Source organism: Triturus cristatus, chromosome 6 (assembly GCF_964204655.1).
Source record: "Triturus cristatus chromosome 6, aTriCri1.1, whole genome shotgun sequence".
NCBI lineage: Eukaryota > Metazoa > Chordata > Amphibia > Caudata > Salamandridae > Triturus > Triturus cristatus.
In genome coordinates, this window is record NC_140589.1 from 882,072,224 (window position 1) to 882,098,478 (window position 26,255).

At 46.0% G+C, this 26,255-nt stretch overlaps 23 non-coding genes across 23 annotated transcripts; 14 read left to right on the forward strand and 9 right to left on the reverse strand.

Annotated features, from left to right (window-relative positions):
* The first annotated feature begins 677 nt into the window (after positions 1 to 677).
* On the forward strand, positions 678 to 784 carry LOC146818170 (U6 spliceosomal RNA). The gene has a single exon (XR_014963416.1). It is a non-coding gene; the product is annotated as a U6 spliceosomal RNA (small nuclear RNA).
* A 1,852-nt stretch (positions 785 to 2,636) lies between these two features.
* On the forward strand, positions 2,637 to 2,743 carry LOC146818171 (U6 spliceosomal RNA). The gene has a single exon (XR_014963417.1). It is a non-coding gene; the product is annotated as a U6 spliceosomal RNA (small nuclear RNA).
* A 1,006-nt stretch (positions 2,744 to 3,749) lies between these two features.
* Positions 3,750 to 3,822, reverse strand: TRNAR-ACG (transfer RNA arginine (anticodon ACG)). The gene has a single exon. It is a non-coding gene; the product is annotated as a tRNA-Arg (tRNA).
* A 776-nt stretch (positions 3,823 to 4,598) lies between these two features.
* On the forward strand, positions 4,599 to 4,705 carry LOC146818173 (U6 spliceosomal RNA). Its single transcript, XR_014963419.1, has one exon. It is a non-coding gene; the product is annotated as a U6 spliceosomal RNA (small nuclear RNA).
* A 1,007-nt stretch (positions 4,706 to 5,712) lies between these two features.
* Positions 5,713 to 5,785, reverse strand: TRNAR-ACG (transfer RNA arginine (anticodon ACG)). The gene has a single exon. It is a non-coding gene; the product is annotated as a tRNA-Arg (tRNA).
* A 772-nt stretch (positions 5,786 to 6,557) lies between these two features.
* LOC146818175 (U6 spliceosomal RNA) lies at positions 6,558 to 6,664 on the forward strand. The gene has a single exon (XR_014963420.1). It is a non-coding gene; the product is annotated as a U6 spliceosomal RNA (small nuclear RNA).
* A 1,007-nt stretch (positions 6,665 to 7,671) lies between these two features.
* On the reverse strand, positions 7,672 to 7,744 carry TRNAR-ACG (transfer RNA arginine (anticodon ACG)). The gene has a single exon. It is a non-coding gene; the product is annotated as a tRNA-Arg (tRNA).
* Positions 7,745 to 8,512: 768 nt separating this feature from the next.
* On the forward strand, positions 8,513 to 8,619 carry LOC146818177 (U6 spliceosomal RNA). Its single transcript, XR_014963421.1, has one exon. It is a non-coding gene; the product is annotated as a U6 spliceosomal RNA (small nuclear RNA).
* Positions 8,620 to 9,626: 1,007 nt separating this feature from the next.
* TRNAR-ACG (transfer RNA arginine (anticodon ACG)) lies at positions 9,627 to 9,699 on the reverse strand. Its single transcript has one exon. It is a non-coding gene; the product is annotated as a tRNA-Arg (tRNA).
* Positions 9,700 to 10,471: 772 nt separating this feature from the next.
* On the forward strand, positions 10,472 to 10,578 carry LOC146818179 (U6 spliceosomal RNA). Its single transcript, XR_014963422.1, has one exon. It is a non-coding gene; the product is annotated as a U6 spliceosomal RNA (small nuclear RNA).
* A 1,007-nt stretch (positions 10,579 to 11,585) lies between these two features.
* TRNAR-ACG (transfer RNA arginine (anticodon ACG)) lies at positions 11,586 to 11,658 on the reverse strand. Its single transcript has one exon. It is a non-coding gene; the product is annotated as a tRNA-Arg (tRNA).
* Positions 11,659 to 12,430: 772 nt separating this feature from the next.
* On the forward strand, positions 12,431 to 12,537 carry LOC146818181 (U6 spliceosomal RNA). Its single transcript, XR_014963423.1, has one exon. It is a non-coding gene; the product is annotated as a U6 spliceosomal RNA (small nuclear RNA).
* A 1,846-nt stretch (positions 12,538 to 14,383) lies between these two features.
* LOC146818182 (U6 spliceosomal RNA) lies at positions 14,384 to 14,490 on the forward strand. The gene has a single exon (XR_014963424.1). It is a non-coding gene; the product is annotated as a U6 spliceosomal RNA (small nuclear RNA).
* A 997-nt stretch (positions 14,491 to 15,487) lies between these two features.
* TRNAR-ACG (transfer RNA arginine (anticodon ACG)) lies at positions 15,488 to 15,560 on the reverse strand. Its single transcript has one exon. It is a non-coding gene; the product is annotated as a tRNA-Arg (tRNA).
* Positions 15,561 to 16,336: 776 nt separating this feature from the next.
* LOC146818184 (U6 spliceosomal RNA) lies at positions 16,337 to 16,443 on the forward strand. The gene has a single exon (XR_014963425.1). It is a non-coding gene; the product is annotated as a U6 spliceosomal RNA (small nuclear RNA).
* A 1,007-nt stretch (positions 16,444 to 17,450) lies between these two features.
* On the reverse strand, positions 17,451 to 17,523 carry TRNAR-ACG (transfer RNA arginine (anticodon ACG)). The gene has a single exon. It is a non-coding gene; the product is annotated as a tRNA-Arg (tRNA).
* A 774-nt stretch (positions 17,524 to 18,297) lies between these two features.
* On the forward strand, positions 18,298 to 18,404 carry LOC146818186 (U6 spliceosomal RNA). The gene has a single exon (XR_014963426.1). It is a non-coding gene; the product is annotated as a U6 spliceosomal RNA (small nuclear RNA).
* Positions 18,405 to 19,411: 1,007 nt separating this feature from the next.
* TRNAR-ACG (transfer RNA arginine (anticodon ACG)) lies at positions 19,412 to 19,484 on the reverse strand. The gene has a single exon. It is a non-coding gene; the product is annotated as a tRNA-Arg (tRNA).
* A 772-nt stretch (positions 19,485 to 20,256) lies between these two features.
* Positions 20,257 to 20,363, forward strand: LOC146818188 (U6 spliceosomal RNA). The gene has a single exon (XR_014963427.1). It is a non-coding gene; the product is annotated as a U6 spliceosomal RNA (small nuclear RNA).
* Positions 20,364 to 22,209: 1,846 nt separating this feature from the next.
* Positions 22,210 to 22,316, forward strand: LOC146818189 (U6 spliceosomal RNA). The gene has a single exon (XR_014963428.1). It is a non-coding gene; the product is annotated as a U6 spliceosomal RNA (small nuclear RNA).
* Positions 22,317 to 23,323: 1,007 nt separating this feature from the next.
* On the reverse strand, positions 23,324 to 23,396 carry TRNAR-ACG (transfer RNA arginine (anticodon ACG)). The gene has a single exon. It is a non-coding gene; the product is annotated as a tRNA-Arg (tRNA).
* A 772-nt stretch (positions 23,397 to 24,168) lies between these two features.
* Positions 24,169 to 24,275, forward strand: LOC146818191 (U6 spliceosomal RNA). The gene has a single exon (XR_014963429.1). It is a non-coding gene; the product is annotated as a U6 spliceosomal RNA (small nuclear RNA).
* Positions 24,276 to 26,121: 1,846 nt separating this feature from the next.
* Positions 26,122 to 26,228, forward strand: LOC146818192 (U6 spliceosomal RNA). Its single transcript, XR_014963430.1, has one exon. It is a non-coding gene; the product is annotated as a U6 spliceosomal RNA (small nuclear RNA).
* Positions 26,229 to 26,255: the final 27 nt, after the last annotated feature.

Genomic DNA, 26,255 nt, shown 5'->3' on the forward strand with positions numbered 1-26,255 from the left:
AGCCACGTTTACTGCTCACAACCAGAAGACACAAGTAAACCCACCTGACCTCCTGAAATTCTGTTCTGTCAGGTGTTCCTAACTTATACAAAGGACTTTAGGAGGACGAAGGACCTAAAAGTCAGGGGAAATGGTCCTAGGTCCAAGGAAATGTTTTAGATCAGCCTCAGTTTCTTAAATATTCTGCATTAACATCATCAGTTCCACGTCTGTGTGGAGCTGATCTTGAGGACTCCTTAATCAGCAGGCGGGTACAACAATAAAGTGTTTAATATTACAATACAGGCGAAAATTCAGACACCTTGTCATAGGCTCACCTTGTCCAGGGACCCAAGCATGCTGCCTTTCACCTCTCAGAGCCCTTCACCTAACCTACTGTGCAGCTGTCTCACCTTTAATATCACTGTTCCACAGGCAGCATGATGTCACAATGTTCCTTGTCAGTAGCCTGAACCATGAGCCTTTGCAACCCTGGCATAATCTACATACTTCCAATTGGTGAAGTCTTGGACCACAAATGCAGTGAAGAATAATGGATTGTTACTCTTCATGCATTTTTGCCCATTGGCTCAGATTTGAATGCTTACTGGCCATACGAGCATCTCTGCCAGGCCACCCTATGTCTAGAGACCGTAGATTTAGAGAGTTTATAAACATTGTAGGTTCATCAATGAAGTGTGCTCGCTTCGGCGGCACATATACTAAAATTGGAACGATACAGAGAAGATTAGCATGGCCCCTGCGCAAGGATGACACGCAAATTCGTGAAGCGTTCCATATTTTTACCAGCTTTCAGGAGAGAAATGTTCTATGTTTTCAAGACTAATTGAAATAATAAAGCAGGTTCCAGTGCTTTCCTCCTAATATCTATTTTTCAATTTGTCTCTCCTCAACATTTTTAATGTATTTACCTCGCAGTAATGAAGGTGCACTCTATGGCCAGCTGCATTTAGCAAGGAAGCCTGCAGGACTTCTGGGACTTTTCTTTCCCTTCTTCAGCCTCCCTGTCATTATTCTTCACAACCCCCAAATCTATACTGCTGCCAGCGATGCGTTGCTTTGTGGGAAGCAAGAGAAAGAGAAGGGGAGGGCCTATGCAAATGATGGCCTCAGGGCTGTCTGGGAGTCCCTTTTCAGCAGTACTGTTAAAATCCGCCTTGCAACCAGATTGGTCGGGTAAGCTGAAAAACACCAGGCATGATTGGGCGCCAGGTCCTCTAGGCCCTTGGAGGACATATCGGCGCTGCATCCCTCAGTTTCTGAGGTCCAAGAAATGTTCACCCTCCACCCTAATAGAGAGGTCTTGGCCGATCGGGGCCGATCGGGGCAGAAGGGAGCAGGGCAAGATGCTCATGATCCTGCTCTAATAATGAACTGCCTTCCTCTCTCCTTACCTGTGGTTCTGCCTGGCTGCTTGGTTCCAGTTGTAGGCCTACATCCCACAGGCAATTTGCTTGTCCCTCTCACACATGTAAATGGGTCAGCACTCAAGTGCACACACCTGCCTGCACCCACAGACCCTCTCACACACACTTTTCTCAACAAGATTTTTTCCTAGTTTAGAGACTCAGAGACCCATGTTGAAATACAAAAGCAGCACACCACATGACGGCCTTCACATAGAATCCAGCAGCAAATGGGAAACTTTTAACTAGCCGTGGTCCTATTACTGCAGCCCTACCATGGAACGACTGCTGGATGAGTCCTGCTCGAGAATATTGAACCTACAACAAGTCTGAGGTAAATAAGAATTCCACAGGAATACCATAAAACAGGGACCTATGACCCTTTCGAGCCAGATAGGAGTCGAACCTACAATCTTCTGATCCGTAGTCAGACACTTTATCCATTGCGCCACTGGCCCCATGTAGGATTACCCATACTTTTGTCCTTAAGAGGACCAGAAGTTGTGTGTGTGTGTGTGTGTGTGTTTTAAAACACCATTCCATCAACCTTTTTAGCCACGTTTACTGCTCACAACCAGAAGACACAAGTAAACCCACCTGACCTCCTGAAATTCTGTTCTGTCAGGTGTTCCTAACTTATACAAAGGACTTTAGGAGGACGAAGGACCTAAAAGTCAGGGGAAATGGTCCTAGGTCCAAGGAAATGTTTTAGATCAGCCTCAGTTTCTTAAATATTCTGCATTAACATCATCAGTTCCACGTCTGTGTGGAGCTGATCTTGAGGACTCCTTAATCAGCAGGCGGGTACAACAATAAAGTGTTTAATATTACAATACAGGCGAAAATTCAGACACCTTGTCATAGGCTCACCTTGTCCAGGGACCCAAGCATGCTGCCTTTCACCTCTCAGAGCCCTTCACCTAACCTACTGTGCAGCTGTCTCACCTTTAATATCACTGTTCCACAGGCAGCATGATGTCACAATGTTCCTTGTCAGTAGCCTGAACCATGAGCCTTTGCAACCCTGGCATAATCTACATACTTCCAATTGGTGAAGTCTTGGACCACAAATGCAGTGAAGAATAATGGATTGTTACTCTTCATGCATTTTTGCCCATTGGCTCAGATTTGAATGCTTACTGGCCATACGAGCATCTCTGCCAGGCCACTCTATGTCTAGAGACCGTAGATTTAGAGAGTTTATAAACATTGTAGGTTCATCAATGAAGTGTGCTCGCTTCGGCGGCACATATACTAAAATTGGAACGATACAGAGAAGATTAGCATGGCCCCTGCGCAAGGATGACACGCAAATTCGTGAAGCGTTCCATATTTTTACCAGCTTTCAGGAGAGAAATGTTCTATGTTTTCAAGACTAATTGAAATAATAAAGCAGGTTCCAGTGCTTTCCTCCTAATATCTATTTTTCAATTTGTCTCTCCTCAACATTTTTAATGTATTTACCTCGCAGTAATGAAGGTGCACTCTATGGCCAGCTGCATTTAGCAAGGAAGCCTGCAGGACTTCTGGGACTTTTCTTTCCCTTCTTCAGCCTCCCTGTCATTATTCTTCACAACCCCCAAATCTATACTGCTGCCAGCGATGCGTTGCTTTGTGGGAAGCAAGAGAAAGAGAAGGGGAGGGCCTATGCAAATGATGGCCTCAGGGCTGTCTGGGAGTCCCTTTTCAGCAGTACTGTTAAAATCCGCCTTGCAACCAGATTGGTCGGGTAAGCTGAAAAACACCAGGCATGATTGGGCACCAGGTCCTCTAGGCCCTTGGAGGACATATCGGCGCTGCATCCCTCAGTTTCTGAGGTCCAAGAAATGTTCACCCTCCACCCTAATAGAGAGGTCTTGGCCGATCGTGGCCGATCGGGCAGAAGGGAGCAGGGCAAGATGCTCATGATCCTGCTCTAATAATGAACTGCCTTCCTCTCTCCTTACCTGTGGTTCTGCCTGGCTGCTTGGTTCCAGTTGTAGGCCTACATCCCACAGGCAATTTGCTTGTCCCTCTCACACATGTAAATGGGTCAGCACTCAAGTGCACACACCTGCCTGCACCCACAGACCCTCTCACACACACTTTTCTCAACAAGATTTTTTCCTAGTTTAGAGACTCAGAGACCCATGTTGAAATACAAAAGCAGCACACCACATGACGGCCTTCACATAGAATCCAGCAGCAAATGGGAAACTTTTAACTAGCCGTGGTCCTATTACTGCAGCCCTACCATGGAACGACTGCTGGATGAGTCCTGCTCGAGAATATTGAACCTACAACAAGTCTGAGGTAAATAAGAATTCCACAGGAATACCATAAAACAGGGACCTATGACCCTTTCGAGCCAGATAGGAGTCGAACCTACAATCTTCTGATCCGTAGTCAGACGCGTTATCCATTGCGCCACTGGCCCCATGTAGGATTACCCATACTTTTGTCCTTAAGAGGACCAGAAGTTGTGTGTGTGTGTGTGTGTGTGTGTGTTTTAAAACACCATTCCATCAACCTTTTTAGCCACGTTTACTGCTCACAACCAGAAGACACAAGTAAACCCACCTGACCTCCTGAAATTCTGTTCTGTCAGGTGTTCCTAACTTATACAAAGGACTTTAGGAGGACGAAGGACCTAAAAGTCAGGGGAAATGGTCCTAGGTCCAAGGAAATGTTTTAGATCAGCCTCTGTTTCTTAAATATTCTGCATTAACATCATCAGTTCCACGTCTGTGTGGAGCTGATCTTGAGGACTCCTTAATCAGCAGGCGGGTACAACAATAAAGTGTTTAATATTACAATACAGGCGAAAATTCAGACACCTTGTCATAGGCTCACCTTGTCCAGGGACCCAAGCATGCTGCCTTTCACCTCTCAGAGCCCTTCACCTAACCTACTGTGCAGCTGTCTCACCTTTAATATCACTGTTCCACAGGCAGCATGATGTCACAATGTTCCTTGTCAGTAGCCTGAACCATGAGCCTTTGCAACCCTGGCATAATCTACATACTTCCAATTGGTGAAGTCTTGGACCACAAATGCAGTGAAGAATAATGGATTGTTACTCTTCATGCATTTTTGCCCATTGGCTCAGATTTGAATGCTTACTGGCCATACGAGCATCTCTGCCAGGCCACTCTATGTCTAGAGACCGTAGATTTAGAGAGTTTATAAACATTGTAGGTTCATCAATGAAGTGTGCTCGCTTCGGCGGCACATATACTAAAATTGGAACGATACAGAGAAGATTAGCATGGCCCCTGCGCAAGGATGACACGCAAATTCGTGAAGCGTTCCATATTTTTACCAGCTTTCAGGAGAGAAATGTTCTATGTTTTCAAGACTAATTGAAATAATAAAGCAGGTTCCAGTGCTTTCCTCCTAATATCTATTTTTCAATTTGTCTCTCCTCAACATTTTTAATGTATTTACCTCGCAGTAATGAAGGTGCACTCTATGGCCAGCTGCATTTAGCAAGGAAGCCTGCAGGACTTCTGGGACTTTTCTTTCCCTTCTTCAGCCTCCCTGTCATTATTCTTCACAACCCCCAAATCTATACTGCTGCCAGCGATGCGTTGCTTTGTGGGAAGCAAGAGAAAGAGAAGGGGAGGGCCTATGCAAATGATGGCCTCAGGGCTGTCTGGGAGTCCCTTTTCAGCAGTACTGTTAAAATCCGCCTTGCAACCAGATTGGTCGGGTAAGCTGAAAAACACCAGGCATGATTGGGCACCAGGTCCTCTAGGCCCTTGGAGGACATATCGGCGCTGCATCCCTCAGTTTCTGAGGTCCAAGAAATGTTCACCCTCCACCCTAATAGAGAGGTCTTGGCCGATCGGGGCCGATCGGGGCAGAAGGGAGCAGGGCAAGATGCTCATGATCCTGCTCTAATAATGAACTGCCTTCCTCTCTCCTTACCTGTGGTTCTGCCTGGCTGCTTGGTTCCAGTTGTAGGCCTACATCCCACAGGCAATTTGCTTGTCCCTCTCACACATGTAAATGGGTCAGCACTCAAGTGCACACACCTGCCTGCACCCACAGACCCTCTCACACACACTTTTCTCAACAAGATTTTTTCCTAGTTTAGAGACTCAGAGACCCATGTTGAAATACAAAAGCAGCACACCACATGACGGCCTTCACATAGAATCCAGCAGCAAATGGGAAACTTTTAACTAGCCGTGGTCCTATTACTGCAGCCCTACCATGGAACGACTGCTGGATGAGTCCTGCTCGAGAATATTGAACCTACAACAAGTCTGAGGTAAATAAGAATTCCACATGAATACCATAAAACAGAGACCTATGACCCTTTCGAGCCAGATAGGAGTCGAACCTACAATCTTCTGATCCGTAGTCAGACGCGTTATCCATTGCGCCACTGGCCCCATGTAGGATTACCCATACTTTTGTCCTTAAGAGGACCAGAAGTTGTGTGTGTGTGTGTGTGTGTGTTTTAAAACACCATTCCATCAACCTTTTTAGCCACGTTTACTGCTCACAACCAGAAGACACAAGTAAACCCACCTGACCTCCTGAAATTCTGTTCTGTCAGGTGTTCCTAACTTATACAAAGGACTTTAGGAGGACGAAGGACCTAAAAGTCAGGGGAAATGGTCCTAGGTCCAAGGAAATGTTTTAGATCAGCCTCTGTTTCTTAAATATTCTGCATTAACATCATCAGTTCCACGTCTGTGTGGAGCTGATCTTGAGGACTCCTTAATCAGCAGGCGGGTACAACAATAAAGTGTTTAATATTACAATACAGGCGAAAATTCAGACACCTTGTCATAGGCTCACCTTGTCCAGGGACCCAAGCATGCTGCCTTTCACCTCTCAGAGCCCTTCACCTAACCTACTGTGCAGCTGTCTCACCTTTAATATCACTGTTCCACAGGCAGCATGATGTCACAATGTTCCTTGTCAGTAGCCTGAACCATGAGCCTTTGCAACCCTGGCATAATCTACATACTTCCAATTGGTGAAGTCTTGGACCACAAATGCAGTGAAGAATAATGGATTGTTACTCTTCATGCATTTTTGCCCATTGGCTCAGATTTGAATGCTTACTGGCCATACGAGCATCTCTGCCAGGCCACCCTATGTCTAGAGACCGTAGATTTAGAGAGTTTATAAACATTGTAGGTTCATCAATGAAGTGTGCTCGCTTCGGCGGCACATATACTAAAATTGGAACGATACAGAGAAGATTAGCATGGCCCCTGCGCAAGGATGACACGCAAATTCGTGAAGCGTTCCATATTTTTACCAGCTTTCAGGAGAGAAATGTTCTATGTTTTCAAGACTAATTGAAATAATAAAGCAGGTTCCAGTGCTTTCCTCCTAATATCTATTTTTCAATTTGTCTCTCCTCAACATTTTTAATGTATTTACCTCGCAGTAATGAAGGTGCACTCTATGGCCAGCTGCATTTAGCAAGGAAGCCTGCAGGACTTCTGGGACTTTTCTTTCCCTTCTTCAGCCTCCCTGTCATTATTCTTCACAACCCCCAAATCTATACTGCTGCCAGCGATGCGTTGCTTTGTGGGAAGCAAGAGAAAGAGAAGGGGAGGGCCTATGCAAATGATGGCCTCAGGGCTGTCTGGGAGTCCCTTTTTAGCAGTACTGTTAAAATCCGCCTTGCAACCAGATTGGTCGGGTAAGCTGAAAAACACCAGGCATGATTGGGCACCAGGTCCTCTAGGCCCTTGGAGGACATATCGGCGCTGCATCCCTCAGTTTCTGAGGTCCAAGAAATGTTCACCCTCCACCCTAATAGAGAGGTCTTGGCCGATCGGGGCCGATCGGGGCAGAAGGGAGCAGGGCAAGATGCTCATGATCCTGCTCTAATAATGAACTGCCTTCCTCTCTCCTTACCTGTGGTTCTGCCTGGCTGCTTGGTTCCAGTTGTAGGCCTACATCCCACAGGCAATTTGCTTGTCCCTCTCACACATGTAAATGGGTCAGCACTCAAGTGCACACACCTGCCTGCACCCACAGACCCTCTCACACACACTTTTCTCAACAAGATTTTTTCCTAGTTTAGAGACTCAGAGACCCATGTTGAAATACAAAAGCAGCACACCACATGACGGCCTTCACATAGAATCCAGCAGCAAATGGGAAACTTTTAACTAGCCGTGGTCCTATTACTGCAGCCCTACCATGGAACGACTGCTGGATGAGTCCTGCTCGAGAATATTGAACCTACAACAAGTCTGAGGTAAATAAGAATTCCACAGGAATACCATAAAACAGGGACCTATGACCCTTTCGAGCCAGATAGGAGTCGAACCCACAATCTTCTGATCCGTAGTCAGACGCGTTATCCATTGCGCCACTGGCCCCATGTAGGATTACCCATACTTTTGTCCTTAAGAGGACCAGAAGTTGTGTGTGTGTGTGTGTGTGTGTGTTTTAAAACACCATTCCATCAACCTTTTTAGCCACGTTTACTGCTCACAACCAGAAGACACAAGTAAACCCACCTGACCTCCTGAAATTCTGTTCTGTCAGGTGTTCCTAACTTATACAAAGGACTTTAGGAGGACGAAGGACCTAAAAGTCAGGGGAAATGGTCCTAGGTCCAAGGAAATGTTTTAGATCAGCCTCAGTTTCTTAAATATTCTGCATTAACATCATCAGTTCCACGTCTGTGTGGAGCTGATCTTGAGGACTCCTTAATCAGCAGGCGGGTACAACAATAAAGTGTTTAATATTACAATACAGGCGAAAATTCAGACACCTTGTCATAGGCTCACCTTGTCCAGGGACCCAAGCATGCTGCCTTTCACCTCTCAGAGCCCTTCACCTAACCTACTGTGCAGCTGTCTCACCTTTAATATCACTGTTCCACAGGCAGCATGATGTCACAATGTTCCTTGTCAGTAGCCTGAACCATGAGCCTTTGCAACCCTGGCATAATCTACATACTTCCAATTGGTGAAGTCTTGGACCACAAATGCAGTGAAGAATAATGGATTGTTACTCTTCATGCATTTTTGCCCATTGGCTTGAATGCTTACTGGCCATACGAGCATCTCTGCCAGGCCACCCTATGTCTAGAGACCGTAGATTTAGAGAGTTTATAAACATTGTAGGTTCATCAATGAAGTGTGCTCGCTTCGGCGGCACATATACTAAAATTGGAACGATACAGAGAAGATTAGCATGGCCCCTGCGCAAGGATGACACGCAAATTCGTGAAGCGTTCCATATTTTTACCAGCTTTCAGGAGAGAAATGTTCTATGTTTTCAAGACTAATTGAAATAATAAAGCAGGTTCCAGTGCTTTCCTCCTAATATCTATTTTTCAATTTGTCTCTCCTCAACATTTTTAATGTATTTACCTCGCAGTAATGAAGGTGCACTCTATGGCCAGCTGCATTTAGCAAGGAAGCCTGCAGGACTTCTGGGACTTTTCTTTCCCTTCTTCAGCCTCCCTGTCATTATTCTTCACAACCCCCAAATCTATACTGCTGCCAGCGATGCGTTGCTTTGTGGGAAGCAAGAGAAAGAGAAGGGGAGGGCCTATGCAAATGATGGCCTCAGGGCTGTCTGGGAGTCCCTTTTCAGCAGTACTGTTAAAATCCGCCTTGCAACCAGATTGGTCGGGTAAGCTGAAAAACACCAGGCATGATTGGGCGCCAGGTCCTCTAGGCCCTTGGAGGACATATCGGCGCTGCATCCCTCAGTTTCTGAGGTCCAAGAAATGTTCACCCTCCACCCTAATAGAGAGGTCTTGGCCGATCGGGGCCGATCGGGGCAGAAGGGAGCAGGGCAAGATGCTCATGATCCTGCTCTAATAATGAACTGCCTTCCTCTCTCCTTACCTGTGGTTCTGCCTGGCTGCTTGGTTCCAGTTGTAGGCCTACATCCCACAGGCAATTTGCTTGTCCCTCTCACACATGTAAATGGGTCAGCACTCAAGTGCACACACCTGCCTGCACCCACAGACCCTCTCACACACACTTTTCTCAACAAGATTTTTTCCTAGTTTAGAGACTCAGAGACCCATGTTGAAATACAAAAGCAGCACACCACATGACGGCCTTCACATAGAATCCAGCAGCAAATGGGAAACTTTTAACTAGCCGTGGTCCTATTACTGCAGCCCTACCATGGAACGACTGCTGGATGAGTCCTGCTCGAGAATATTGAACCTACAACAAGTCTGAGGTAAATAAGAATTCCACAGGAATACCATAAAACAGGGACCTATGACCCTTTCGAGCCAGATAGGAGTCGAACCTACAATCTTCTGATCCGTAGTCAGACACGTTATCCATTGCGCCACTGGCCCCATGTAGGATTACCCATACTTTTGTCCTTAAGAGGACCAGAAGTTGTGTGTGTGTGTGTGTGTGTGTTTTAAAACACCATTCCATCAACCTTTTTAGCCACGTTTACTGCTCACAACCAGAAGACACAAGTAAACCCACCTGACCTCCTGAAATTCTGTTCTGTCAGGTGTTCCTAACTTATACAAAGGACTTTAGGAGGACGAAGGACCTAAAAGTCAGGGGAAATGGTCCTAGGTCCAAGGAAATGTTTTAGATCAGCCTCAGTTTCTTAAATATTCTGCATTAACATCATCAGTTCCACGTCTGTGTGGAGCTGATCTTGAGGACTCCTTAATCAGCAGGCGGGTACAACAATAAAGTGTTTAATATTACAATACAGGCGAAAATTCAGACACCTTGTCATAGGCTCACCTTGTCCAGGGACCCAAGCATGCTGCCTTTCACCTCTCAGAGCCCTTCACCTAACCTACTGTGCAGCTATCTCACCTTTAATATCACTGTTCCACAGGCAGCATGATGTCACAATGTTCCTTGTCAGTAGCCTGAACCATGAGCCTTTGCAACCCTGGCATAATCTACATACTTCCAATTGGTGAAGTCTTGGACCACAAATGCAGTGAAGAATAATGGATTGTTACTCTTCATGCATTTTTGCCCATTGGCTCAGATTTGAATGCTTACTGGCCATACGAGCATCTCTGCCAGGCCACCCTATGTCTAGAGACCGTAGATTTAGAGAGTTTATAAACATTGTAGGTTCATCAATGAAGTGTGCTCGCTTCGGCGGCACATATACTAAAATTGGAACGATACAGAGAAGATTAGCATGGCCCCTGCGCAAGGATGACACGCAAATTCGTGAAGCGTTCCATATTTTTACCAGCTTTCAGGAGAGAAATGTTCTATGTTTTCAAGACTAATTGAAATAATAAAGCAGGTTCCAGTGCTTTCCTCCTAATATCTATTTTTCAATTTGTCTCTCCTCAACATTTTTAATGTATTTACCTCGCAGTAATGAAGGTGCACTCTATGGCCAGCTGCATTTAGCAAGGAAGCCTGCAGGACTTCTGGGACTTTTCTTTCCCTTCTTCAGCCTCCCTGTCATTATTCTTCACAACCCCCAAATCTATACTGCTGCCAGCGATGCGTTGCTTTGTGGGAAGCAAGAGAAAGAGAAGGGGAGGGCCTATGCAAATGATGGCCTCAGGGCTGTCTGGGAGTCCCTTTTCAGCAGTACTGTTAAAATCCGCCTTGCAACCAGATTGGTCGGGTAAGCTGAAAAACACCAGGCATGATTGGGCGCCAGGTCCTCTAGGCCCTTGGAGGACATATCGGCGCTGCATCCCTCAGTTTCTGAGGTCCAAGAAATGTTCACCCTCCACCCTAATAGAGAGGTCTTGGCCGATCGGGGCCGATCGGGGCAGAAGGGAGCAGGGCAAGATGCTCATGATCCTGCTCTAATAATGAACTGCCTTCCTCTCTCCTTACCTGTGGTTCTGCCTGGCTGCTTGGTTCCAGTTGTAGGCCTACATCCCACAGGCAATTTGCTTGTCCCTCTCACACATGTAAATGGGTCAGCACTCAAGTGCACACACCTGCCTGCACCCACAGACCCTCTCACACACACTTTTCTCAACAAGATTTTTTCCTAGTTTAGAGACTCAGAGACCCATGTTGAAATACAAAAGCAGCACACCACATGACGGCCTTCACATAGAATCCAGCAGCAAATGGGAAACTTTTAACTAGCCGTGGTCCTATTACTGCAGCCCTACCATGGAACGACTGCTGGATGAGTCCTGCTCGAGAATATTGAACCTACAACAAGTCTGAGGTAAATAAGAATTCCACAGGAATACCATAAAACAGGGACCTATGACCCTTTCGAGCCAGATAGGAGTCGAACCTACAATCTTCTGATCCGTAGTCAGACGCGTTATCCATTGCGCCACTGGCCCCATGTAGGATTACCCATACTTTTGTCCTTAAGAGGACCAGAAGTTGTGTGTGTGTGTGTGTGTGTGTTTTAAAACACCATTCCATCAACCTTTTTAGCCACGTTTACTGCTCACAACCAGAAGACACAAGTAAACCCACCTGACCTCCTGAAATTCTGTTCTGTCAGGTGTTCCTAACTTATACAAAGGACTTTAGGAGGACGAAGGACCTAAAAGTCAGGGGAAATGGTCCTAGGTCCAAGGAAATGTTTTAGATCAGCCTCAGTTTCTTAAATATTCTGCATTAACATCATCAGTTCCACGTCTGTGTGGAGCTGATCTTGAGGACTCCTTAATCAGCAGGCGGGTACAACAATAAAGTGTTTAATATTACAATACAGGCGAAAATTCAGACACCTTGTCATAGGCTCACCTTGTCCAGGGACCCAAGCATGCTGCCTTTCACCTCTCAGAGCCCTTCACCTAACCTACTGTGCAGCTGTCTCACCTTTAATATCACTGTTCCACAGGCAGCATGATGTCACAATGTTCCTTGTCAGTAGCCTGAACCATGAGCCTTTGCAACCCTGGCATAATCTACATACTTCCAATTGGTGAAGTCTTGGACCACAAATGCAGTGAAGAATAATGGATTGTTACTCTTCATGCATTTTTGCCCATTGGCTCAGATTTGAATGCTTACTGGCCATACGAGCATCTCTGCCAGGCCACCCTATGTCTAGAGACCGTAGATTTAGAGAGTTTATAAACATTGTAGGTTCATCAATGAAGTGTGCTCGCTTCGGCGGCACATATACTAAAATTGGAACGATACAGAGAAGATTAGCATGGCCCCTGCGCAAGGATGACACGCAAATTCGTGAAGCGTTCCATATTTTTACCAGCTTTCAGGAGAGAAATGTTCTATGTTTTCAAGACTAATTGAAATAATAAAGCAGGTTCCAGTGCTTTCCTCCTAATATCTATTTTTCAATTTGTCTCTCCTCAACATTTTTAATGTATTTACCTCGCAGTAATGAAGGTGCACTCTATGGCCAGCTGCATTTAGCAAGGAAGCCTGCAGGACTTCTGGGACTTTTCTTTCCCTTCTTCAGCCTCCCTGTCATTATTCTTCACAACCCCCAAATCTATACTGCTGCCAGCGATGCGTTGCTTTGTGGGAAGCAAGAGAAAGAGAAGGGGAGGGCCTATGCAAATGATGGCCTCAGGGCTGTCTGGGAGTCCCTTTTCAGCAGTACTGTTAAAATCCGCCTTGCAACCAGATTGGTCGGGTAAGCTGAAAAACACCAGGCATGATTGGGCACCAGGTCCTCTAGGCCCTTGGAGGACATATCGGCGCTGCATCCCTCAGTTTCTGAGGTCCAAGAAATGTTCACCCTCCACCCTAATAGAGAGGTCTTGGCCGATCGGGGCCGATCGGGGCAGAAGGGAGCAGGGCAAGATGCTCATGATCCTGCTCTAATAATGAACTGCCTTCCTCTCTCCTTACCTGTGGTTCTGCCTGGCTGCTTGGTTCCAGTTGTAGGCCTACATCCCACAGGCAATTTGCTTGTCCCTCTCACACATGTAAATGGGTCAGCACTCAAGTGCACACACCTGCCTGCACCCACAGACCCTCTCACACACACTTTTCTCAACAAGATTTTTTCCTAGTTTAGAGACTCAGAGACCCATGTTGAAATACAAAAGCAGCACACCACATGACGGCCTTCACATAGAATCCAGCAGCAAATGGGAAACTTTTAACTAGCCGTGGTCCTATTACTGCAGCCCTACCATGGAACGACTGCTGGATGAGTCCTGCTCGAGAATATTGAACCTACAACAAGTCTGAGGTAAATAAGAATTCCACATGAATACCATAAAACAGGGACCTATGACCCTTTCGAGCCAGATAGGAGTCGAACCTACAATCTTCTGATCCGTAGTCAGACTCGTTATCCATTGCGCCACTGGCCCCATGTAGGATTACCCATACTTTTGTCCTTAAGAGGACCAGAAGTTGTGTGTGTGTGTGTGTTTTAAAACACCATTCCATCAACCTTTTTAGCCACGTTTACTGCTCACAACCAGAAGACACAAGTAAACCCACCTGACCTCCTGAAATTCTGTTCTGTCAGGTGTTCCTAACTTATACAAAGGACTTTAGGAGGACGAAGGACCTAAAAGTCAGGGGAAATGGTCCTAGGTCCAAGGAAATGTTTTAGATCAGCCTCAGTTTCTTAAATATTCTGCATTAACATCATCAGTTCCACGTCTGTGTGGAGCTGATCTTGAGGACTCCTTAATCAGCAGGTGGGTACAACAATAAAGTGTTTAATATTACAATACAGGCGAAAATTCAGACACCTTGTCATAGGCTCACCTTGTCCAGGGACCCAAGCATGCTGCCTTTCACCTCTCAGAGCCCTTCACCTAACCTACTGTGCAGCTGTCTCACCTTTAATATCACTGTTCCACAGGCAGCATGATGTCACAATGTTCCTTGTCAGTAGCCTGAACCATGAGCCTTTGCAACCCTGGCATAATCTACATACTTCCAATTGGTGAAGTCTTGGACCACAAATGCAGTGAAGAATAATGGATTGTTACTCTTCATGCATTTTTGCCCATTGGCTCAGATTTGAATGCTTACTGGCCATACGAGCATCTCTGCCAGGCCACCCTATGTCTAGAGACCGTAGATTTAGAGAGTTTATAAACATTGTAGGTTCATCAATGAAGTGTGCTCGCTTCGGCGGCACATATACTAAAATTGGAACGATACAGAGAAGATTAGCATGGCCCCTGCGCAAGGATGACACGCAAATTCGTGAAGCGTTCCATATTTTTACCAGCTTTCAGGAGAGAAATGTTCTATGTTTTCAAGACTAATTGAAATAATAAAGCAGGTTCCAGTGCTTTCCTCCTAATATCTATTTTTCAATTTGTCTCTCCTCAACATTTTTAATGTATTTACCTCGCAGTAATGAAGGTGCACTCTATGGCCAGCTGCATTTAGCAAGGAAGCCTGCAGGACTTCTGGGACTTTTCTTTCCCTTCTTCAGCCTCCCTGTCATTATTCTTCACAACCCCCAAATCTATACTGCTGCCAGCGATGCGTTGCTTTGTGGGAAGCAAGAGAAAGAGAAGGGGAGGGCCTATGCAAATGATGGCCTCAGGGCTGTCTGGGAGTCCCTTTTTAGCAGTACTGTTAAAATCCGCCTTGCAACCAGATTGGTCGGGTAAGCTGAAAAACACCAGGCATGATTGGGCACCAGGTCCTCTAGGCCCTTGGAGGACATATCGGCGCTGCATCCCTCAGTTTCTGAGGTCCAAGAAATGTTCACCCTCCACCCTAATAGAGAGGTCGTGGCCGATCGGGGCAGAAGGGAGCAGGGCAAGATGCTCATGATCCTGCTCTAATAATGAACTGCCTTCCTCTCTCCTTACCTGTGGTTCTGCCTGGCTGCTTGGTTCCAGTTGTAGGCCTACATCCCACAGGCAATTTGCTTGTCCCTCTCACACATGTAAATGGGTCAGCACTCAAGTGCACACACCTGCCTGCACCCACAGACCCTCTCACACACACTTTTCTCAACAAGATTTTTTCCTAGTTTAGAGACTCAGAGACCCATGTTGAAATACAAAAGCAGCACACCACATGACGGCCTTCACATAGAATCCAGCAGCGAATGGGAAACTTTTAACTAGCCGTGGTCCTATTACTGCAGCCCTACCATGGAACGACTGCTGGATGAGTCCTGCTCGAGAATATTGAACCTACAACAAGTCTGAGGTAAATAAGAATTCCACAGGAATACCATAAAACAGGGACCTATGACCCTTTCGAGCCAGATAGGAGTCGAACCTACAATCTTCTGATCCGTAGTCAGACGCGTTATCCATTGCGCCACTGGCCCCATGTAGGATTACCCATACTTTTGTCCTTAAGAGGACCAGAAGTTGTGTGTGTGTGTGTGTGTGTGTGTGTTTTAAAACACCATTCCATCAACCTTTTTAGCCACGTTTACTGCTCACAACCAGAAGACACAAGTAAACCCACCTGACCTCCTGAAATTCTGTTCTGTCAGGTGTTCCTAACTTATACAAAGGACTTTAGGAGGACGAAGGACCTAAAAGTCAGGGGAAATGGTCCTAGGTCCAAGGAAATGTTTTAGATCAGCCTCAGTTTCTTAAATATTCTGCATTAACATCATCAGTTCCACGTCTGTGTGGAGCTGATCTTGAGGACTCCTTAATCAGCAGGCGGGTACAACAATAAAGTGTTTAATATTACAATACAGGCGAAAATTCAGACACCTTGTCATAGGCTCACCTTGTCCAGGGACCCAAGCATGCTGCCTTTCACCTCTCAGAGCCCTTCACCTAACCTACTGTGCAGCTGTCTCACCTTTAATATCACTGTTCCACAGGCAGCATGATGTCACAATGTTCCTTGTCAGTAGCCTGAACCATGAGCCTTTGCAACCCTGGCATAATCTACATACTTCCAATTGGTGAAGTCTTGGACCACAAATGCAGTGAAGAATAATGGATTGTTACTCTTCATGCATTTTTGCCCATTGGCTCAGATTTGAATGCTTACTGGCCATACGAGCATCTCTGCCAGGCCACCCTATGTCTAGAGACCGTAGATTTAGAGAGTTTATAAACATTGTAGGTTCATCAATGAAGTGTGCTCGCTTCGGCGGCACATATACTAAAATTGGAACGATACAGAGAAGATTAGCATGGCCCCTGCGCAAGGATGACACGCAAATTCGTGAAGCGTTCCATATTTTTACCAGCTTTCAGGAGAGAAATGTTCTATGTTTTCAAGACTAATTGAAATAATAAAGCAGGTTCCAGTGCTTTCCTCCTAATATCTATTTTTCAATTTGTCTCTCCTCAACATTTTTAATGTATTTACCTCGCAGTAATGAAGGTGCACTCTATGGCCAGCTGCATTTAGCAAGGAAGCCTGCAGGACTTCTGGGACTTTTCTTTCCCTTCTTCAGCCTCCCTGTCATTATTCTTCACAACCCCCAAATCTATACTGCTGCCAGCGATGCGTTGCTTTGTGGGAAGCAAGAGAAAGAGAAGGGGAGGGCCTATGCAAATGATGGCCTCAGGGCTGTCTGGGAGTCCCTTTTCAGCAGTACTGTTAAAATCCGCCTTGCAACCAGATTGGTCGGGTAAGCTGAAAAACACCAGGCATGATTGGGCACCAGGTCCTCTAGGCCCTTGGAGGACATATCGGCGCTGCATCCCTCAGTTTCTGAGGTCCAAGAAATGTTCACCCTCCACCCTAATAGAGAGGTCTTGGCCGATCGGGGCCGATCGGGGCAGAAGGGAGCAGGGCAAGATGCTCATGATCCTGCTCTAATAATGAACTGCCTTCCTCTCTCCTTACCTGTGGTTCTGCCTGGCTGCTTGGTTCCAGTTGTAGGCCTACATCCCACAGGCAATTTGCTTGTCCCTCTCACACATGTAAATGGGTCAGCACTCAAGTGCACACACCTGCCTGCACCCACAGACCCTCTCACACACACTTTTCTCAACAAGATTTTTTCCTAGTTTAGAGACTCAGAGACCCATGTTGAAATACAAAAGCAGCACACCACATGACGGCCTTCACATAGAATCCAGCAGCAAATGGGAAACTTTTAACTAGCCGTGGTCCTATTACTGCAGCCCTACCATGGAACGACTGCTGGATGAGTCCTGCTCGAGAATATTGAACCTACAACAAGTCTGAGGTAAATAAGAATTCCACAGGAATACCATAAAACAGGGACCTATGACCCTTTCGAGCCAGATAGGAGTCGAACCCACAATCTTCTGATCCGTAGTCAGACGCGTTATCCATTGCGCCACTGGCCCCATGTAGGATTACCCATACTTTTGTCCTTAAGAGGACCAGAAGTTGTGTGTGTGTGTGTGTGTGTGTGTTTTAAAACACCATTCCATCAACCTTTTTAGCCACGTTTACTGCTCACAACCAGAAGACACAAGTAAACCCACCTGACCTCCTGAAATTCTGTTCTGTCAGGTGTTCCTAACTTATACAAAGGACTTTAGGAGGACGAAGGACCTAAAAGTCAGGGGAAATGGTCCTAGGTCCAAGGAAATGTTTTAGATCAGCCTCAGTTTCTTAAATATTCTGCATTAACATCATCAGTTCCACGTCTGTGTGGAGCTGATCTTGAGGACTCCTTAATCAGCAGGCGGGTACAACAATAAAGTGTTTAATATTACAATACAGGCGAAAATTCAGACACCTTGTCATAGGCTCACCTTGTCCAGGGACCCAAGCATGCTGCCTTTCACCTCTCAGAGCCCTTCACCTAACCTACTGTGCAGCTGTCTCACCTTTAATATCACTGTTCCACAGGCAGCATGATGTCACAATGTTCCTTGTCAGTAGCCTGAACCATGAGCCTTTGCAACCCTGGCATAATCTACATACTTCCAATTGGTGAAGTCTTGGACCACAAATGCAGTGAAGAATAATGGATTGTTACTCTTCATGCATTTTTGCCCATTGGCTCAGATTTGAATGCTTACTGGCCATACGAGCATCTCTGCCAGGCCACCCTATGTCTAGAGACCGTAGATTTAGAGAGTTTATAAACATTGTAGGTTCATCAATGAAGTGTGCTCGCTTCGGCGGCACATATACTAAAATTGGAACGATACAGAGAAGATTAGCATGGCCCCTGCGCAAGGATGACACGCAAATTCGTGAAGCGTTCCATATTTTTACCAGCTTTCAGGAGAGAAATGTTCTATGTTTTCAAGACTAATTGAAATAATAAAGCAGGTTCCAGTGCTTTCCTCCTAATATCTATTTTTCAATTTGTCTCTCCTCAACATTTTTAATGTATTTACCTCGCAGTAATGAAGGTGCACTCTATGGCCAGCTGCATTTAGCAAGGAAGCCTGCAGGACTTCTGGGACTTTTCTTTCCCTTCTTCAGCCTCCCTGTCATTATTCTTCACAACCCCCAAATCTATACTGCTGCCAGCGATGCGTTGCTTTGTGGGAAGCAAGAGAAAGAGAAGGGGAGGGCCTATGCAAATGATGGCCTCAGGGCTGTCTGGGAGTCCCTTTTCAGCAGTACTGTTAAAATCCGCCTTGCAACCAGATTGGTCGGGTAAGCTGAAAAACACCAGGCATGATTGGGCGCCAGGTCCTCTAGGCCCTTGGAGGACATATCGGCGCTGCATCCCTCAGTTTCTGAGGTCCAAGAAATGTTCACCCTCCACCCTAATAGAGAGGTCTTGGCCGATCGGGGCCGATCGGGGCAGAAGGGAGCAGGGCAAGATGCTCATGATCCTGCTCTAATAATGAACTGCCTTCCTCTCTCCTTACCTGTGGTTCTGCCTGGCTGCTTGGTTCCAGTTGTAGGCCTACATCCCACAGGCAATTTGCTTGTCCCTCTCACACATGTAAATGGGTCAGCACTCAAGTGCACACACCTGCCTGCACCCACAGACCCTCTCACACACACTTTTCTCAACAAGATTTTTTCCTAGTTTAGAGACTCAGAGACCCATGTTGAAATACAAAAGCAGCACACCACATGACGGCCTTCACATAGAATCCAGCAGCAAATGGGAAACTTTTAACTAGCCGTGGTCCTATTACTGCAGCCCTACCATGGAACGACTGCTGGATGAGTCCTGCTCGAGAATATTGAACCTACAACAAGTCTGAGGTAAATAAGAATTCCACAGGAATACCATAAAACAGGGACCTATGACCCTTTCGAGCCAGATAGGAGTCGAACCTACAATCTTCTGATCCGTAGTCAGACGCGTTATCCATTGCGCCACTGGCCCCATGTAGGATTACCCATACTTTTGTCCTTAAGAGGACCAGAAGTTGTGTGTGTGTGTGTGTGTGTGTTTTAAAACACCATTCCATCAACCTTTTTAGCCACGTTTACTGCTCACAACCAGAAGACACAAGTAAACCCACCTGACCTCCTGAAATTCTGTTCTGTCAGGTGTTCCTAACTTATACAAAGGACTTTAGGAGGACGAAGGACCTAAAAGTCAGGGGAAATGGTCCTAGGTCCAAGGAAATGTTTTAGATCAGCCTCAGTTTCTTAAATATTCTGCATTAACATCATCAGTTCCACGTCTGTGTGGAGCTGATCTTGAGGACTCCTTAATCAGCAGGCGGGTACAACAATAAAGTGTTTAATATTACAATACAGGCGAAAATTCAGACACCTTGTCATAGGCTCACCTTGTCCAGGGACCCAAGCATGCTGCCTTTCACCTCTCAGAGCCCTTCACCTAACCTACTGTGCAGCTGTCTCACCTTTAATATCACTGTTCCACAGGCAGCATGATGTCACAATGTTCCTTGTCAGTAGCCTGAACCATGAGCCTTTGCAACCCTGGCATAATCTACATACTTCCAATTGGTGAAGTCTTGGACCACAAATGCAGTGAAGAATAATGGATTGTTACTCTTCATGCATTTTTGCCCATTGGCTCAGATTTGAATGCTTACTGGCCATACGAGCATCTCTGCCAGGCCACCCTATGTCTAGAGACCGTAGATTTAGAGAGTTTATAAACATTGTAGGTTCATCAATGAAGTGTGCTCGCTTCGGCGGCACATATACTAAAATTGGAACGATACAGAGAAGATTAGCATGGCCCCTGCGCAAGGATGACACGCAAATTCGTGAAGCGTTCCATATTTTTACCAGCTTTCAGGAGAGAAATGTTCTTTGTTTTCAAGACTAATTGAAATAATAAAGCAGGTTCCAGTGCTTTCCTCCTAATATCTATTTTTCAATTTGTCTCTCCTCAACATTTTTAATGTATTTACCTCGCAGTAATGAAGGTGCACTCTATGGCCAGCTGCATTTAGCAAGGAAGCCTGCAGGACTTCTGGGACTTTTCTTTCCCTTCTTCAGCCTCCCTGTCATTATTCTTCACAACCCCCAAATCTATACTGCTGCCAGCGATGCGTTGCTTTGTGGGAAGCAAGAGAAAGAGAAGGGGAGGGCCTATGCAAATGATGGCCTCAGGGCTGTCTGGGAGTCCCTTTTCAGCAGTACTGTTAAAATCCGCCTTGCAACCAGATTGGTCGGGTAAGCTGAAAAACACCAGGCATGATTGGGCACCAGGTCCTCTAGGCCCTTGGAGGACATATCGGCGCTGCATCCCTCAGTTTCTGAGGTCCAAGAAATGTTCACCCTCCACCCTAATAGAGAGGTCTTGGCCGATCGGGGCCGATCGGGGCAGAAGGGAGCAGGGCAAGATGCTCATGATCCTGCTCTAATAATGAACTGCCTTCCTCTCTCCTTACCTGTGGTTCTGCCTGGCTGCTTGGTTCCAGTTGTAGGCCTACATCCCACAGGCAATTTGCTTGTCCCTCTCACACATGTAAATGGGTCAGCACTCAAGTGCACACACCTGCCTGCACCCACAGACCCTCTCACACACACTTTTCTCAACAAGATTTTTTCCTAGTTTAGAGACTCACAGACCCATGTTGAAATACAAAAGCAGCACACCACATGACGGCCTTCACATAGAATCCAGCAGCAAATGGGAAACTTTTAACTAGCCGTGGTCCTATTACTGCAGCCCTACCATGGAACGACTGCTGGATGAGTCCTGCTCGAGAATATTGAACCTACAACAAGTCTGAGGTAAATAAGAATTCCACATGAATACCATAAAACAGGGACCTATGACCCTTTCGAGCCAGATAGGAGTCGAACCTACAATCTTCTGATCCGTAGTCAGACTCGTTATCCATTGCGCCACTGGCCCCATGTAGGATTACCCATACTTTTGTCCTTAAGAGGACCAGAAGTTGTGTGTGTGTGTGTGTTTTAAAACACCATTCCATCAACCTTTTTAGCCACGTTTACTGCTCACAACCAGAAGACACAAGTAAACCCACCTGACCTCCTGAAATTCTGTTCTGTCAGGTGTTCCTAACTTATACAAAGGACTTTAGGAGGACGAAGGACCTAAAAGTCAGGGGAAATGGTCCTAGGTCCAAGGAAATGTTTTAGATCAGCCTCAGTTTCTTAAATATTCTGCATTAACATCATCAGTTCCACGTCTGTGTGGAGCTGATCTTGAGGACTCCTTAATCAGCAGGCGGGTACAACAATAAAGTGTTTAATATTACAATACAGGCGAAAATTCAGACACCTTGTCATAGGCTCACCTTGTCCAGGGACCCAAGCATGCTGCCTTTCACCTCTCAGAGCCCTTCACCTAACCTACTGTGCAGCTGTCTCACCTTTAATATCACTGTTCCACAGGCAGCATGATGTCACAATGTTCCTTGTCAGTAGCCTGAACCATGAGCCTTTGCAACCCTGGCATAATCTACATACTTCCAATTGGTGAAGTCTTGGACCACAAATGCAGTGAAGAATAATGGATTGTTACTCTTCATGCATTTTTGCCCATTGGCTCAGATTTGAATGCTTACTGGCCATACGAGCATCTCTGCCAGGCCACCCTATGTCTAGAGACCGTAGATTTAGAGAGTTTATAAACATTGTAGGTTCATCAATGAAGTGTGCTCGCTTCGGCGGCACATATACTAAAATTGGAACGATACAGAGAAGATTAGCATGGCCCCTGCGCAAGGATGACACGCAAATTCGTGAAGCGTTCCATATTTTTACCAGCTTTCAGGAGAGAAATGTTCTATGTTTTCAAGACTAATTGAAATAATAAAGCAGGTTCCAGTGCTTTCCTCCTAATATCTATTTTTCAATTTGTCTCTCCTCAACATTTTTAATGTATTTACCTCGCAGTAATGAAGGTGCACTCTATGGCCAGCTGCATTTAGCAAGGAAGCCTGCAGGACTTCTGGGACTTTTCTTTCCCTTCTTCAGCCTCCCTGTCATTATTCTTCACAACCCCCAAATCTATACTGCTGCCAGCGATGCGTTGCTTTGTGGGAAGCAAGAGAAAGAGAAGGGGAGGGCCTATGCAAATGATGGCCTCAGGGCTGTCTGGGAGTCCCTTTTCAGCAGTACTGTTAAAATCCGCCTTGCAACCAGATTGGTCGGGTAAGCTGAAAAACACCAGGCATGATTGGGCGCCAGGTCCTCTAGGCCCTTGGAGGACATATCGGCGCTGCATCCCTCAGTTTCTGAGGTCCAAGAAATGTTCACCCTCCACCCTAATAGAGAGGTCTTGGCCGATCGGGGCCGATCGGGGCAGAAGGGAGCAGGGCAAGATGCTCATGATCCTGCTCTAATAATGAACTGCCTTCCTCTCTCCTTACCTGTGGTTCTGCCTGGCTGCTTGGTTCCAGTTGTAGGCCTACATCCCACAGGCAATTTGCTTGTCCCTCTCACACATGTAAATGGGTCAGCACTCAAGTGCACACACCTGCCTGCACCCACAGACCCTCTCACACACACTTTTCTCAACAAGATTTTTTCCTAGTTTAGAGACTCAGAGACCCATGTTGAAATACAAAAGCAGCACACCACATGACGGCCTTCACATAGAATCCAGCAGCAAATGGGAAACTTTTAACTAGCCGTGGTCCTATTACTGCAGCCCTACCATGGAACGACTGCTGGATGAGTCCTGCTCGAGAATATTGAACCTACAACAAGTCTGAGGTAAATAAGAATTCCACAGGAATACCATAAAACAGGGACCTATGACCCTTTCGAGCCAGATAGGAGTCGAACCTACAATCTTCTGATCCGTAGTCAGACGCGTTATCCATTGCGCCACTGGCCCCATGTAGGATTACCCATACTTTTGTCCTTAAGAGGACCAGAAGTTGTGTGTGTGTGTGTGTGTGTGTTTTAAAACACCATTCCATCAACCTTTTTAGCCACGTTTACTGCTCACAACCAGAAGACACAAGTAAACCCACCTGACCTCCTGAAATTCTGTTCTGTCAGGTGTTCCTAACTTATACAAAGGACTTTAGGAGGACGAAGGACCTAAAAGTCAGGGGAAATGGTCCTAGGTCCAAGGAAATGTTTTAGATCAGCCTCAGTTTCTTAAATATTCTGCATTAACATCATCAGTTCCACGTCTGTGTGGAGCTGATCTTGAGGACTCCTTAATCAGCAGGCGGGTACAACAATAAAGTGTTTAATATTACAATACAGGCGAAAATTCAGACACCTTGTCATAGGCTCACCTTGTCCAGGGACCCAAGCATGCTGCCTTTCACCTCTCAGAGCCCTTCACCTAACCTACTGTGCAGCTGTCTCACCTTTAATATCACTGTTCCACAGGCAGCATGATGTCACAATGTTCCTTGTCAGTAGCCTGAACCATGAGCCTTTGCAACCCTGGCATAATCTACATACTTCCAATTGGTGAAGTCTTGGACCACAAATGCAGTGAAGAATAATGGATTGTTACTCTTCATGCATTTTTGCCCATTGGCTCAGATTTGAATGCTTACTGGCCATACGAGCATCTCTGCCAGGCCACCCTATGTCTAGAGACCGTAGATTTAGAGAGTTTATAAACATTGTAGGTTCATCAATGAAGTGTGCTCGCTTCGGCGGCACATATACTAAAATTGGAACGATACAGAGAAGATTAGCATGGCCCCTGCGCAAGGATGACACGCAAATTCGTGAAGCGTTCCATATTTTTACCAGCTTTCAGGAGAGAAATGTTCTTTGTTTTCAAGACTAATTGAAATAATAAAGCAGGTTCCAGTGCTTTCCTCCTAATATCTATTTTTCAATTTGTCTCTCCTCAACATTTTTAATGTATTTACCTCGCAGTAATGAAGGTGCACTCTATGGCCAGCTGCATTTAGCAAGGAAGCCTGCAGGACTTCTGGGACTTTTCTTTCCCTTCTTCAGCCTCCCTGTCATTATTCTTCACAACCCCCAAATCTATACTGCTGCCAGCGATGCGTTGCTTTGTGGGAAGCAAGAGAAAGAGAAGGGGAGGGCCTATGCAAATGATGGCCTCAGGGCTGTCTGGGAGTCCCTTTTCAGCAGTACTGTTAAAATCCGCCTTGCAACCAGATTGGTCGGGTAAGCTGAAAAACACCAGGCATGATTGGGCACCAGGTCCTCTAGGCCCTTGGAGGACATATCGGCGCTGCATCCCTCAGTTTCTGAGGTCCAAGAAATGTTCACCCTCCACCCTAATAGAGAGGTCTTGGCCGATCGGGGCCGATCGGGGCAGAAGGGAGCAGGGCAAGATGCTCATGATCCTGCTCTAATAATGAACTGCCTTCCTCTCTCCTTACCTGTGGTTCTGCCTGGCTGCTTGGTTCCAGTTGTAGGCCTACATCCCACAGGCAATTTGCTTGTCCCTCTCACACATGTAAATGGGTCAGCACTCAAGTGCACACACCTGCCTGCACCCACAGACCCTCTCACACACACTTTTCTCAACAAGATTTTTTCCTAGTTTAGAGACTCACAGACCCATGTTGAAATACAAAAGCAGCACACCACATGACGGCCTTCACATAGAATCCAGCAGCAAATGGGAAACTTTTAACTAGCCGTGGTCCTATTACTGCAGCCCTACCATGGAACGACTGCTGGATGAGTCCTGCTCGAGAATATTGAACCTACAACAAGTCTGAGGTAAATAAGAATTCCACATGAATACCATAAAACAGGGACCTATGACCCTTTCGAGCCAGATAGGAGTCGAACCTACAATCTTCTGATCCGTAGTCAGACTCGTTATCCATTGCGCCACTGGCCCCATGTAGGATTACCCATACTTTTGTCCTTAAGAGGACCAGAAGTTGTGTGTGTGTGTGTGTTTTAAAACACCATTCCATCAACCTTTTTAGCCACGTTTACTGCTCACAACCAGAAGACACAAGTAAACCCACCTGACCTCCTGAAATTCTGTTCTGTCAGGTGTTCCTAACTTATACAAAGGACTTTAGGAGGACGAAGGACCTAAAAGTCAGGGGAAATGGTCCTAGGTCCAAGGAAATGTTTTAGATCAGCCTCAGTTTCTTAAATATTCTGCATTAACATCATCAGTTCCACGTCTGTGTGGAGCTGATCTTGAGGACTCCTTAATCAGCAGGTGGGTACAACAATAAAGTGTTTAATATTACAATACAGGCGAAAATTCAGACACCTTGTCATAGGCTCACCTTGTCCAGGGACCCAAGCATGCTGCCTTTCACCTCTCAGAGCCCTTCACCTAACCTACTGTGCAGCTGTCTCACCTTTAATATCACTGTTCCACAGGCAGCATGATGTCACAATGTTCCTTGTCAGTAGCCTGAACCATGAGCCTTTGCAACCCTGGCATAATCTACATACTTCCAATTGGTGAAGTCTTGGACCACAAATGCAGTGAAGAATAATGGATTGTTACTCTTCATGCATTTTTGCCCATTGGCTCAGATTTGAATGCTTACTGGCCATACGAGCATCTCTGCCAGGCCACCCTATGTCTAGAGACCGTAGATTTAGAGAGTTTATAAACATTGTAGGTTCATCAATGAAGTGTGCTCGCTTCGGCGGCACATATACTAAAATTGGAACGATACAGAGAAGATTAGCATGGCCCCTGCGCAAGGATGACACGCAAATTCGTGAAGCGTTCCATATTTTTACCAGCTTTCAGGAGAGAAATGTTCTA